The 13,685-nt window shown below is 37.1% G+C and overlaps 1 protein-coding gene across 24 annotated transcripts in view; it reads right to left on the bottom strand.

Moving 5' to 3' along the window:
- ATXN1 (ataxin 1) overlaps positions 1 to 13,685 on the bottom strand; it is a 521,647-nt gene that overhangs the window by 123,847 nt on the left and 384,115 nt on the right. For 2 of the 24 annotated variants that reach the window (XM_074207297.1, XM_074207318.1), the window contains 2 exons: positions 13,259 to 13,312; positions 8,109 to 8,194 (listed from right to left, as the gene is read on the bottom strand). The exons of 18 other annotated variants lie outside the window; for them this stretch is intronic. The gene's annotated coding sequence lies outside the window, so the exon portion shown is untranslated. Of the gene's footprint in view, positions 1 to 8,108; positions 13,313 to 13,685 lie in introns of all 24 variants that reach the window. 4 more of the 24 variants (XM_074207295.1, XM_074207317.1, XM_074207298.1 and 1 more) reach the window with 3 other exon arrangements.

Below are 13,685 nucleotides of genomic sequence, written 5' to 3'. Positions count from 1 at the left end.
TCACTATCATGCTTTTACTGTTATAGGAATCAATGTGGCATATTAACTATTTTAAATGCTGCAAATTGAGAATGAGACAGAACATAAGTGCAGACATGTGTTTGGAATATGCATGTCATAACTATATGTTAGATCAAAGAACAAACAGAGGGAGTTTACTTATTAATGGGGATTGGATTTGGATAACACACAGTACTTGGAAAATGAAAAAAAAATCCCTAAATGTATAACATTATAAATTACTATTTGTTTTGAGAGAATTATACAGGCCTTTTTTTTGCTGTTTTGGACCTAAGTCTTAATGAGAATTGAGGCCTTATACACATTTGATTTATCACTATTTAGATATGAATAATATCTAAGGAATAGAATTTTGGGGATATGATCCAATATAAAGACCTCCCCAGTCAAAAGAAATGAATCTCAAGGCAGCCTTGTGTGGCAAAGGAAATCCTAAACCCGAATTCAACAGGAGTATTGGACAGAAGGCAATTCCATCCAGTTTACTTTGGTCAGAGAACTGTTTGCTCTGAGGAGCTGACTACTTATAAAAGACCCTCGGATGTTTTTCTTTTTATTTAAAATTTTTTTTAAATGACCAGATGGCAGCTACCTCTCTCCCTTTCCGCCATCCCCTGAAGTCTTCCTTAGTCACTGACTAAGGCATCTTTCCTTTGGTTCCCTGCCCTACATTGCAAGTGTAGTCTGATGAATCTGTCCTGACTTGCCTCACAGTTGTGTGGACAACTCTATGTAGCCAGTGGATAGAGCATTGGGTTTGGAGTCAGAAGGACCTGAGCAACTGTAGAAACCAGCTATGAGACCCTGGGCAAGTCATTTAACCTCTATTTGCCTCAGTTCCTCATCAGTGAAATAAGCTGGAGAAAGAATAACAAACCACTCTGGAATCTTTACCAAGAAGACCCAAAATGGGGACACAGAGTGTCGGACACAACTGAAAAATAAATAGACTATTCTAGTTAGGGAGAAGAGGGTGTGTGTTCTCTATGTGTGTGGAGGAAGGGTGGTGTGTCCAAGGGGGCTTTAGAACATATCAAAATGTTCTATCAACCAAAATTTTGGCATTAAAATATCTATGCCAATACTTACTTGTAGTTTCTTAAATGTACTTTGCAAATGACAGGGAGTGACAAATAAACACAGACTACATTAAATACCCACTGAATGCTGTGTATCAAATGAGACTTCCAACAGCTCAATGTTCCCAAGAATGTAGAATGGAGTGTTTTGTATGGTGCTGTTTGTACGGAATGAAGTCTGCTAGAGAAATGTGGAATGACTACCATCGTCCCCTGGGGACCCTCAAACAAATGAGCTATCTTGTGAAGCAATCCCAGGGTGCCAACTTTAAAAATAAATATTAAAACACACTTAATATCTGTATTGTTAAAGAGGCAGAGAGAGGAACAAACATAAGAAACCAAACACTCACATGTTTTTCATTTAATACTAGTTCCACTATTAGACACATTAGGAATACATTGAGGAATGTCTGAATGTTATGATGGTATTGTAGATACGTCTATAATGCACCAACCAAAGATGAAATCTGGTCATGGTGTTGTTCATTTAACCCACATCAGATAATCTGGGCCAAGAAAATCTCCTTTCTAGTAATACCCCCGAAAGAGCTTTAATTTAGACTCACCATGCCAAGTCCTTACTGTCAAAACTGAAGTAATGATTAGAAGTGAGAACAACAAGACATCACATTCAGAAAACTGGAAGATAGCTTTACATTCTGAATTGCCTCTGCACAGATTGATCCATGAAAATAATCAGGAAAGCTATTTCCTTAGAGGATGTCTAAAATCAAACAACCACAGATTATGTCTTTCCTGGAGGACTGGAGAGGTATTTTAATTAAAGATTTGAGGGAAAAGACTAAGAAACTGAAAATGTGTAATGATGTCTCTTATTTTACATGATTTCTATTTAGTGACATTGCTGATTGTCACACCATTTGCACAGGATCTATTTGCTGGCTTAGAGCATAGGAACGCACAAGACTCATATGGAGACTGAGTTCTCTGATTTTTGACTCTCACGCTGAAACCATAAGGCTCACAGCTGGGAATCGGTGGAAGCACACGAAGACAGAGGATAATATTTTACTTGTATCAATTAGGCTTAATTGCCTCAAGTTAGCATCGGGGTGTTGGCCTTTTTCATGGCCAAACCATATTAGGTTTTTGTCAAACATGGTGTGAAGAAACATTTGTGTCCAAAGTGAGATAATAGAACATAGAATTAATATCAGTATTGATCACTAGAATTATGCTGGGCTGTGTGTGTGTGTGTGTGTGTGTGTGTGTGTGTGTGTGTATAAGGGGTACAATTTACCACACCATCATCAGCTCATCTTACCCCTCCCAGTCTTACATAAACAATGCCTAAAAAAAGTAATTTAAAATAGCATATTTGTATTGCTCCAAGATCAGGAGAATTGAAAGTAGCATACTAAAGTTGTTACTCATACTTCTTCGATTTGAGGGGTTTTCTTATTCTTTTTTTGAATAAGCAACTTTCAAAAAATGTATTTAATTAAAATTATTAGGCAGCCACCTGTCTTTTTCCTTTCTTTCTATATCTGTGTCCCCCACCCCAGCCCAACTCCATAGACACACACACACACACACACACATTCCTTTGTATAACACTGGTATTAATCAGGACAACCACAAATATAACAGATTAAATCAAATGCAGCTGAGTCCTCCACTGAAGATTTTATATAGAAATAAGTAATAAAAACCAACTTCATTTTTATGCAAAAGAATTAACAGCACCACACTTAGAAAAATTTATCCTGGGGCAATCGCCATATAGATTTTTTAAAAATTCTGGTTAAAAATATTCTATTTCTATCTGCTAAAGAAATATGTATTAAAACTTCTTGGTCTATTTGAGTACATGAAGTTTTTGTTTTATTTTTGTTTTTGCCCTTCGATTTTAATGAATTTCCAGTTTTTATTCAAGTCAGAAAAGAAATTGCTTTAATCTCTAGCAACTTTGATGATTAGAGAAGCCTACACTGTAAAGTTGGGAGATAACAGGAGACAGTAACATCATCAAGCAACCAAAACTTAGGTACTAAGCAAATATTCTTGCCAGTGAGAGATGGAACAGTTTTTACATTCAAGTTAATATAATGCCAATTTTCTTCACCCATCCTGATGTAAAAGTAACTCTGGTTCTTTTTCCTCTAAGTGAAGAAAAGGAATTGAATTTAGTCAGAAAACTGAGGTTGAAATCCATTTTCTTCAAGTTAATACCAGGGTGACCTTGGGTAAATTAATGAGACCTTCTCTGGGACTCATTTTTTCTCATTTTACAAATGGTGAAGTTGGATTTGATAAACACTAAGGTGACTCTAGCTCTAAATCTATGAAACTAAGGTACCAGAGACTACTGCCTCAGTGATCAGAAACCCCTCAGACAGATATAAATAACTCTACTGTGTATCTCCTGGGCTTCCTGTCCCGACAGCTTCCAAATCCCTGTCTTTCCCCCCCCCCCGCCCCATTTGAAGAGAAAGACTTAAAACAGAATAGATCTGGAGCTCTCTTAAACCCACAATTTAAAGCCTCAAACACAGCATTAATTAATCCTCTCACTATCTCTAAAGCATTATCTCCTTAGAAAATTAAGAAGTAGAAAGATTAAGAGATTTTGCTAGTCACCCAGCAGATCAATCAGGAGACGGGAACTTAACCACCTAGACAGACCTTTCTCACTCATTCCTTCTCATTATATACATACTGAGGGATAAAACGTTTTCCTCCAGACCTCCAGAGAGCATTACTGCCCACAGTGATAATGATGTATTTAACTGACATTCACAGGCTTTCTTTCCAGGTAAGGCCCAAATAAGAATTTCTTAGAAATTAATATTTGCTATGTGTTTTCAGGAAAGAGGAAAGACACCCCACTCCATTCCCATAACCACAAACACATTGAGTTGATTCCTATTGTGGAGAAGATATGGGAGAACATGGACAGAGATTTCACAGGGAAGGTAGGCATGGAGAGTTTTTTATCTCTATTACTAAAGAGAATAGCCACATCATCGTGAACCCACATCCAAGTGAGTATTTGAAAATAATTTCTCTTATGCTTTGATGTGTGATGCTGCTGGATTGTGGATTAATTTTATAATACCCCCATGTAATTTTCACAAAGGTCAGAAATATTCAAGGTGACATCAAAGATAAAGTATTTAACTAAAGAATGTTTTCCACAAACCAGTACTGTCATATAATCATTAAATATAACTCAGGTAAGGAGTTTTAGGGGGAGCTTGCTATAATTCATTTTTAATGAGGGGGAAATCCGTGGGGTTTCCCTAAGGGGAAACCCTATTAGGCAGCAAATCAGTTACTTGGCAAGCTTTTATTTGTGAGTAAATCAAATGTGAAAGTCTGTACTGATACCTCTGTTGCATAACAGTTCAAGTTGGTTCTGCATCATCTCCACCGTCCTGCACTGCCTTCTGTTGACATTCTGCATCATTATTCAATAGAATTTGAGTCTGTGCCATTCATACTTCCTCACACTAATGAATTCAGCATTTGTAATCTCTATCCCTCATTCTTCTATTAGGGGAAACAGTGCATAGGAAATAATGTCTACTTTCCCTGCATTGAAGACCATCTCCAGTCATCCTGATTCATATCTGGTCACTGGACCCAGATAATTTCAGAGGAGAAACTGAGGCTGATGACAACACTCCCTCACTCAAATCCAATTCACATACATGTTGTAGCATCATCTCCCTGATGTTATGGTCTTCTTTCAGAACAAAGGACAAATATCAATCAATCAATCAATCATCAAAGTACCCAAAGTATTCAAACTGGTTTAAGATTCATCATTCAACTAATATTTTCTGAACATTTATTGAAAAAAAGATGTAAAGATTCAGAATAAAATATATTGATTATTTAAATGACTTAACCACAGGTTATGAAATCCCATCACCCTGAAAATTGAATTGTCAAAATACTTATACTATTTAACTTCAAAGGAAGCAGTTTTACAAACTGTAAAGTATCCTATGTACTTAAGTCATATTACAACTTTTTGATTTTATTAAAAGTTTGCCATTTTTTTAGATTTTTTTCCTTCCGTTTAACTTTGATCTATATCACTGAAGGAAATAGCCATATCATTGTAGTGCAGAGAAGTTTTATTAAGGTAAACCATTACCAAACATTAAGTTTTTTTCTGCACCTCTCTGTCTGTGACCTGCCAGATTTATAATATTCACAGTACCTTAGGTAAGACTTGAAAACAAGTCTCCTTGAGCCTTAGGCCTGTTCTCTGTCTCTCATTACAAGCTCCTTAACTTTTTTCATTACCATATGCAAAGTACTATCTTTAATATAATACTGTAACATATTTAAGTAGTATTGTCTTTTTTATGGATGAGAAAAGTCAGAGCCAGCAAATTACTTGTTATAGTAAATATCTGGGCTGGATCTTGAACTCTTATCTTCTAAATGGAAGTCTGATTCTTCTTCCACCCCCTCCCCCACCCATTCTTCAGCTGTTCTAGATCAACCATTTTCTTGAGTAAGAGATGGGAGTCAGAGAGAGGAACTGAAACATTATAAAACAATTTCATTTCAATGTTGCCAAATAGTTGATCACTGAGATGAGTAAAGAGGGAGTGAGAAATGGAGGAGGGACTGTGGAAATAGAAGAAAATTGAGAAGCATAAACCTAGAAAATTTTCAAGGCTTAGCAGGGTTCCCAATTGTGTAAACCAGTGAAAACCAAATAAAACAATTTTTCAAGGTCCAATCTATATTATTAGCTTAGGAGTGAGAGAATTTCTTTATTTATTGATATGCAGACCTATTCAATGCAATCTGATTATCATAACACAACACATAACCAAAATATGTTTTTGTGAGTTACCTCCTTGCCAGAGTTAATCTTTAATTAGATCAAAATTAATGGAACATGTGACTGCATTGCATTCTTTGGATTATTAATTCTTCCATTCAAGTGAATTTAGAATTTATTAATAAAGAATCTGCCACAACGACTTTCAAACTTTTGGGGGAGGTTGGGGTGAGGAAGTTCTTATGGCATAGGATTATTCTTAACTTTGAGGATTCACACATGCATATGTGACTGTAATTTTAAACCCACAGAACTCATTCACTGCATATTCTTTGGGATGGGTCTAATACATGAAAAACACTGTGATTAATGGTAGGGATGAAACAGTATCTGCCTTCAATGTCCTCAATTCAACTAGAAGAGGTTGAACAGTAAGTATGATATGTGAACAAAACAAACTTTCTTCTATGGAGGGTTTATGAGAAGCCATGGACAAGAGCCACAGATGATGGGAAGGAAAGGTTGAGGTGAGTGATGTGTGCTCTGAATCACAGAGACACTATCCATATAGATCAGTGATCCACTGATAATGAATGCACTACAATCCAAGACCCAGGAAGATTAAATAACCTGTCAAAAGTCATAGAGGTTGATGGCCTAGCTAGGACTAGAACCCAGGTTCGTAAGCTTCCAATATCTTATTCTTTCCACTATATATGGTATTTTTGCTATCAATATCATGGATATGTTTAAATACAAGTGGGGAGAAAGGATGCATATTCTATTGGAACAGGATGAGAATGGAAATGCTTGTTTAGTAAATTTTAAACTATTCAACCATGTAATATAGAAAAATTTAGAAAACAAATGGATTTTCATATAGTTTACCTCTAAAAATGGCCCTAAATTCACTCAATGTACAAGCTGTCCTTGAAAGTTATGGTTTTGAGGTCATTAGATATGACTTTGAGTCTCACATCTGATACTTACTAGGTCACATAATACTCTGAGTCTCAATTTCCTTATAATAGATGCATATTTAATCACTTCAATCTTTAGCTTTAGTTGAGATTCCCCTTACAAATGGGAGGAGAAATCTGAGACAGGGGAATGAATTTTTTAAACTTAATTGTTGAGTTATAACATAACTTAAATCTGGGTTCTATTTGGAATATATGGAATATAAAAAGACAAAGTTGGTGCTGCCCCTCAGTTCAAACCATTTGTTCATAGTGTTTTCAAGATTTTCTCAGAAAAGTAACTTTATGGTCAAAATCAAGATTTATGGATTGATTTTTAGCCACTGTCTCCAGAAGGAATGTTGCCATTTGGATATTTATAACATCATTGTGAGTCAAACAAAATTATCAACTTAAAAATTAGGCTGCTATATTTGGTCAAACATTTAATTAATTCACCCTTAAAAAGTTCCTAGATTTATTGAATTTTGATTCCCAACTGTAGTGGTCATGGGTCTAATATGGCCTGCGAGCCAGACATTCTCCATCTCTGATCTACAGCAGGCACGTGATGGTGGGGAAGGGAATAAATGAGATAGATCCTGAGTAGGGAGATTCAAAGGCATATTTGCCTACAATGTTCCTAAAGAGAAATAACTTAGAAAAAAGTGTGAGAAAAGGCATCCGTCCTCCATCACACACTGGAAGGGAAAATGAGAAAAACATCTGCAAACCTTCTGAGGACAGAAGGCAATGTTGCTTTAAACTTATGAGTAACATGCCATTTGAGGAGAAATAGGGCTAAATGATGCCTTCATGAGTGACAGGGCTTCTTAACAACAAAAATAGGAGTGGGAGAAGATGAAGGGGAGGAGGGAAGGGGGACAGAGAGATAGAGCCAATCAAGCAAATAGAATTAAAAAAATGCCATTTGGGACCGTATGGAAGAGCTGCTGGTAAGCCACCCTGGCCAAAGGAAAATGTTGATTTGACCAGTTTTGTAAGAGAAACAGACAGCCCTTATGCAAGCAGATGGGTGACAAATCTCTGGGAGAAGGCTGTGTTGTTCATGTGTGAAATACTCCAAGCCAAAGAGTAAGAGAGCCAAGCCATGTATGTAAGCAGAAACCACCTGGCCTATATGGGGGGTGGGGAGAGGAGGGGAGGGGGACAGGATACCCTTAGCAAATCCTCTTATTCAAACACTAGTTCCAGTAACCAAGTGAAGCCTCTATTTAAGCATGCTTTCCCCCCTCCCCTCCCCCTTGCTTTTCTTACCTCCTCCCTCCACTGCAACCATCCACACAGTGCCCTCTCTCTTTTCTCAGGTCCTCTTATGTCTTATGGGTCTATACAATGGAATTCTGGAGGTAGGGAAAGGAGGGAGCAAATCAATAATCACATCATGATCAAGGGTTTTATTGTCAGAGAATCTCATGGCAAAAACAAATCAACAATAACAAAACAAAACAAAGAACCCAGAAACTAAACAAGATTTCTCTGACTGACTGTATTTTTTTAAATAGAGGAGACCAGCAGGAGATATTTCTCTGGCAGTCAACAGTCTAGTCCTAAAAGGGGTAATTAAGAATGTCTCCTTGTGGAAGGGGATAAAGTCATACCTCCTTTCTAGTCCCAATGCTGCATAAAGTATAGGCATCTGCCAGTCTCATTGTGCTTCTGTTTTATCTTATCTAGCTGGAAATGTGGGGATAAACTATTCCACTCTCTGAAATGCAAATTAAACCTGGAGGTGTTCTTGCTGCTAGAATGAAGGTGAAGCACAGGCAGTGAATCCATTCTAGAAACTTTGTGAAAAGGTTAATCTCATTTCAGACTATTCTCATTCTATCCTATACTTTTTTCTATAAAAGCTGAAAGATCCTAATGAATACATAAATATCACATTTTCAAAAGGAACTCAATGTTTTTGCCATCCCCCAGTGTCTGGGCACCCAATTTGATGGTGCACCCTAAACATTTACCCGAGACAGACACATAAGCTCATTCCCCTTCCACAAATTAACAAGACTGTTGGTATATGCAGATATAAAGATTAAATTTCATTAAATTTTGTATCTCAAATTGAAAGCTAAGGTAAGGTTCTTCTGAAAATAGATTCCACAGGGCCTTATGGGTTGTGTTGAAATGTGCTGATTCTTCACAGGTCTTAAAAGTAATATATTAGTTTCAATGACTTGGCATTTGGGGGGGGGGGAGAAGGAAAAGAAATTCCCATACTTTTCCTATTTTTAGTCAACTTTGAATCAGAACATTTCTATACAATTTGGATCCTAAATTTTAGAAAGACTACAGTCTTCCTAGGAATCCTACATTTGGGTTGAAGAAGCTATTTTTTAAGCACCTACCAAAATACCTGTGTTAACTGCTGGGGATACAAAGCTCTACCAAAACTAAACAATAACAATAACCACCAGCTCTTGCTCTCAATTAATTCAGTCTAAAGGACTCTGAGGTACATTTTATGAAAAAGAATTTCCCTAAGTTCTTTGGAATTCCTTCCTTTTTAGTCTGGAGAGACCTTGAACCTGCTAATATACATTTGTTCCAGCAGGCCCTTGTCTGAGTCATTTTAGTCAAATAATGCAATTTTTTCCTATTTTCCCTCAAGTGGTCCACACAATTAATGTGATATAGTTAGTCAAGACAGGTAGGTGACAGATGCTAATAGTGAGCTACAGGAAGGGACAAGAAGAAAGAAACAATCATTTATTAAGAGTCTACTATGAGAAAAGTACAAAGAACTTGATGATTATTATCTCACATCACCATCACAACCATCCTGGAAGGAGGCTGCTCTTCTTATTCTCATTTTACAGATGAGAAAACTGAATCCCAAAGAAGTCAAATGACCTGCCTCTGGTTTCATAGCTGGAAAGCATCTGAGTCAAGTTTTAACTTTCTTGAGGTCACACAGTCAATTAATACTAGAGATAGAATTAAGTCTTTAAGATTTTAAGTAAAAGAAAGAGATAAGGCCTGATCTGTGACTTCATTGGTATAGGGGATTTCCTGGAAAGGAAACTCCCTCTATCAAAGCAGATGGACAACTTCTCTGCAATGTGGTGTCAGAGTCACCCAGAGAACACAGAAGTTAAATGATTTGTTCACGATCACACAAGTCAGGATGAAGCCATCCTGACTCCAAAATCATCATTCTTGCTGCCTCTGACAGTGAATGACTCCATGCAAAGGACTCATAAAATCCTTAGGGACAGACCTATGCCTGAAAGTCTTGGTATTAGGCAAAGATAGAAAGTAGCAAAGAACAAAGTAGGAAATTAATTCACTTACATTGAGTGGCATTTTGTCAATGGGTGCCTGTATGTAAAAGAATGGAATAAAAAGGCAAAAGCGGACTATTTTCTAGGCACATTGTATTCAACAGCCCCCTTGTTACAGAGGTGGCAGGGTGAGTCAGTTCTGTAGTGAAAAGTTGAATCTGCCCATTGTTATATTTCAAGAAATGAGTCACCAAACTCAAACATTTCTGTATAGTTTTCCAGATAACAAGAACTATAAAAATGAAACTATATGCTTTACACACACACACACACACACACACACACACACACACACACACACACGACAATAAGGCTATTAAAAAAAAAACCCAAAACATTCTACCACTATAACCGATTAATACCAGAAAAGCCTGTGCAACATAAAGCTGACAGTTATTATGTATAATTAGCACAAGGCGAGTTTCTGTATACACACTATCTCCAGACATGTTTTTGAAACAAGGGCTTTGCCTTTTACCACCAATAATTTGTCTGTTGTATGTTGTTGCGTACACAGATGTTCACATAATATTGTGCATATGTCCAAGTCAAAGGAGGATTTCTTTACCCATCCCCAAACTCCTCCTGATTCCCATCCATATCACTACTCTTTTTTTTGGGGGGGGGGTGAGGCAACCGTCTGCTCCAGGAACCATTAGGAAAAAAAACAATTCCTTTCAGTTACACACAATGATGGTTCTGATTGGAGGTGGGCTGGGAGAGTGGATGGTTGTTGGTAATGAGATTCCAACCCCATCCCATCTGAAATTGTCTCCAGTCTTTCTCCAAGCATATAATTCCTGTGGAATTTAAGAGCATGAAGCATGTTCCAGGTCTACAGTGTTCGCCGGGGTAACACATTAACAGAAGTCTCTCTAAAAAGGGTTTGAATATTTATAAAAGGATAAAAAGGAATGGGGGAGAAGAGAATGTGAATATACTTGAGATTTTTTTTCCTTTCTTTTTTTCTCCCCCTTTTTGGCAGCCGCCTCATCAGAGTTTGCTCCCATTTCCGTGAACTTAGTCAGCATAGTGCTGTATGCACATATACGGTATTTCGAGAGCAAGCAAGAGCCTCTGTCTAAATACATGGTGAGGAGGGGGTGGGGGCGACATCCGAGGAAAGATGTGAAACTCAGACATATTGGGTTTTTACAATAGAAAAATGCAACTTTGGTTGAAGGGGGGTAGGGTTAAATTTTTAAAATATCTTTGCTTTTATTGAGATGCCACCAATTGAGAGAACATTCTGCTCAGGGGGATGTCTGCCAAGGACTTCTAATTCAGCTTGTTCCACTCATTTTATTTTTAAACCAAAGTGAAGAGTTTTATTCCTGGAATGAAACAGGATTGGTGTGGGCAAAAGATGGGTAAATTTACTTCAGAGGTGTTTTATAACCACTTGGGGGAGAGAACCCTCTAAAATGTGTCCAGAATATTTTAAAAAGGTAATTTCATTCTTTCCCTTCAATTATTATGTTCTTCTTGATACCTCTCCTTCTTTCAAGAAATTTTCAAGGAAAATTAAAGAGAGGAGAGTTGATTTTGAATAGAGTAAAGAATTCAGGGAAATACACATGAACACACACACACACAGAGAAACACACACACACACACACACTGGATTTCAGAAATTTGAGGAATAAAGCAACTATGGGTCTTATGTGATGCCAAGCAGTCAGATGATGGGCATTTAATTACCCTAGAGCAGGTTGGTTCCTTAAACTCCTTATCCGAGTCTCTTAGTGGGATTGGGAGAATGAAAGTCACAAGGTACCAGCAGTGGGAAGTAATGTAGAGAATGAAGAACAGGGAGATAAGAGTGGGATTGATTCTGGACTACTTACAATTGTTAAACTTACTCTGATAATGTGTAAGATTTATAGAACACTGCTCTATCCCTGCCCTCTTTCCCTCTTACCCCCTTTTCAATGTATTTACTTTAAAAATCGATTTCCTGCGTCACTATTTATTGCTGTGTTCTGCACAGTGATTCTGAGAACCCTAGTGGAAAATCATAATGTTCCACTTGTTAAATTGACCCTTCAGGGCCCTACCACCAGAACATCCCTCATCATCAGCAGAGGTAGAAAGCAAGTCAGCCAGGCTCCTGCTGGGAATATCATCACCCAATCTACAAGAATATGCAAATAAGTCTCTTCTGAGGTTCATTTGCATAGTTTTTCATTGGTTTTGTATAACCTCTATACTGAATGTCAATTTGCTTTACTTTCCTGAAGCTTATTAGCAGTATGAGATGTTTACAGCTCTTAAAGCAAACAGGTTTAATAGTTAAAGAATTAAAAGATATAATTAAAAGGCATGTGGGAAAGAAAAAAAACAGACTTTGTTGTGATTGTATGAAGCTTGGAGATTTCACTGGTCAAAGAAATATAATTTCCATGTTAGGAAAACATAGAGGTCTCTTACATATGGGCCTACATACATATGCTGCAAAATTTTCTTAACCTATTTTTTGCCATATTCTGGAAAACTGGGAAGATTTGCTTGGAAAATTCAAAGGGCCTAAAGCTAGTCACTGAATACACATTTTACTCACAACCAACATCTGAATGGATGCCTGCCAGTGTCTGGGCTGACATTCAAACATGCTGAGTGCCTACAGATTCCAAGTTCATAATAATAATAATGATGATAATAATAATTTTTAAAACCTTCTCAATCATTTCTAAGACACTACAAGGGTTTTTCAACTAGGCCTGGAGAGAGTAAATGTGGGGGGAAAAAGTTTCTTGCAGAAATCTGCATTGAGACTATGCAGTACTTGGCTTTATCTGGAGTGTCAATGAGTATAATGGGTTTGTACCAAAGTATTTTTCCCATGTCCTGTGGGCCAGGAGCTGGATGAAAAAGGCCAGAGGAATCCTTTTAAGTCCATAAACTTGACAAAACAATCATTTGAATTATGAGAGACAACATCTGAGTGGATAAAACTCCAAGGAATGTAAGTTTTCTAACTCTTTCAGCTTCTAGACAATAGTCACCTAGAAATGAAATGGAACCCCATTCCTTGCTAAACTTCAACTAGTTCAACAACAAGAAAAAGAGCAAGATGTATTATCAGAAAACCTGCCTAAGAATCCTGCCTCTGATATTTAGTACCTGTATAACCTTGGGCATCACTTCTCTTCTCTAGTAGGGCTTAACTTGTGTGATCTGTAAAAGAAAGGAATTAGATGATTGCTTAAGTTTCTTAAATTAAATAACTGCTAAATTTTCTTTTGGTTTTAAATTGATGTCAGGGGTGGGAAACTTTTTTTTTCTGCCAAGGCCTATTTGGATAGTTATAACATCATTCTTTGGCTATATTTGGTCAAATATTTAATTAATTCATCCCTAAAAAAAACTGCTAGTTTTATTAGAGTTCAAGTCCCACCTGCATCGTCACACCAATACCACTGGTTCCATACCCCTGACTATGGTGGGTCTTAATCTGGGATGCATGAACTTGCTTTTTCAATACATACATATATATATGTATATATATATGTATGTATTTACAAATATGTTTCAATACAATTGATCTCCT

The sequence above is a fragment of the Macrotis lagotis genome, chromosome X, assembly GCF_037893015.1.
Source record: "Macrotis lagotis isolate mMagLag1 chromosome X, bilby.v1.9.chrom.fasta, whole genome shotgun sequence".
Classification (NCBI taxonomy): domain Eukaryota; kingdom Metazoa; phylum Chordata; class Mammalia; order Peramelemorphia; family Peramelidae; genus Macrotis; species Macrotis lagotis.
Note: the sequence above shows the minus strand (reverse complement) of the source record. Positions and strands in the feature narration are given on the sequence as shown.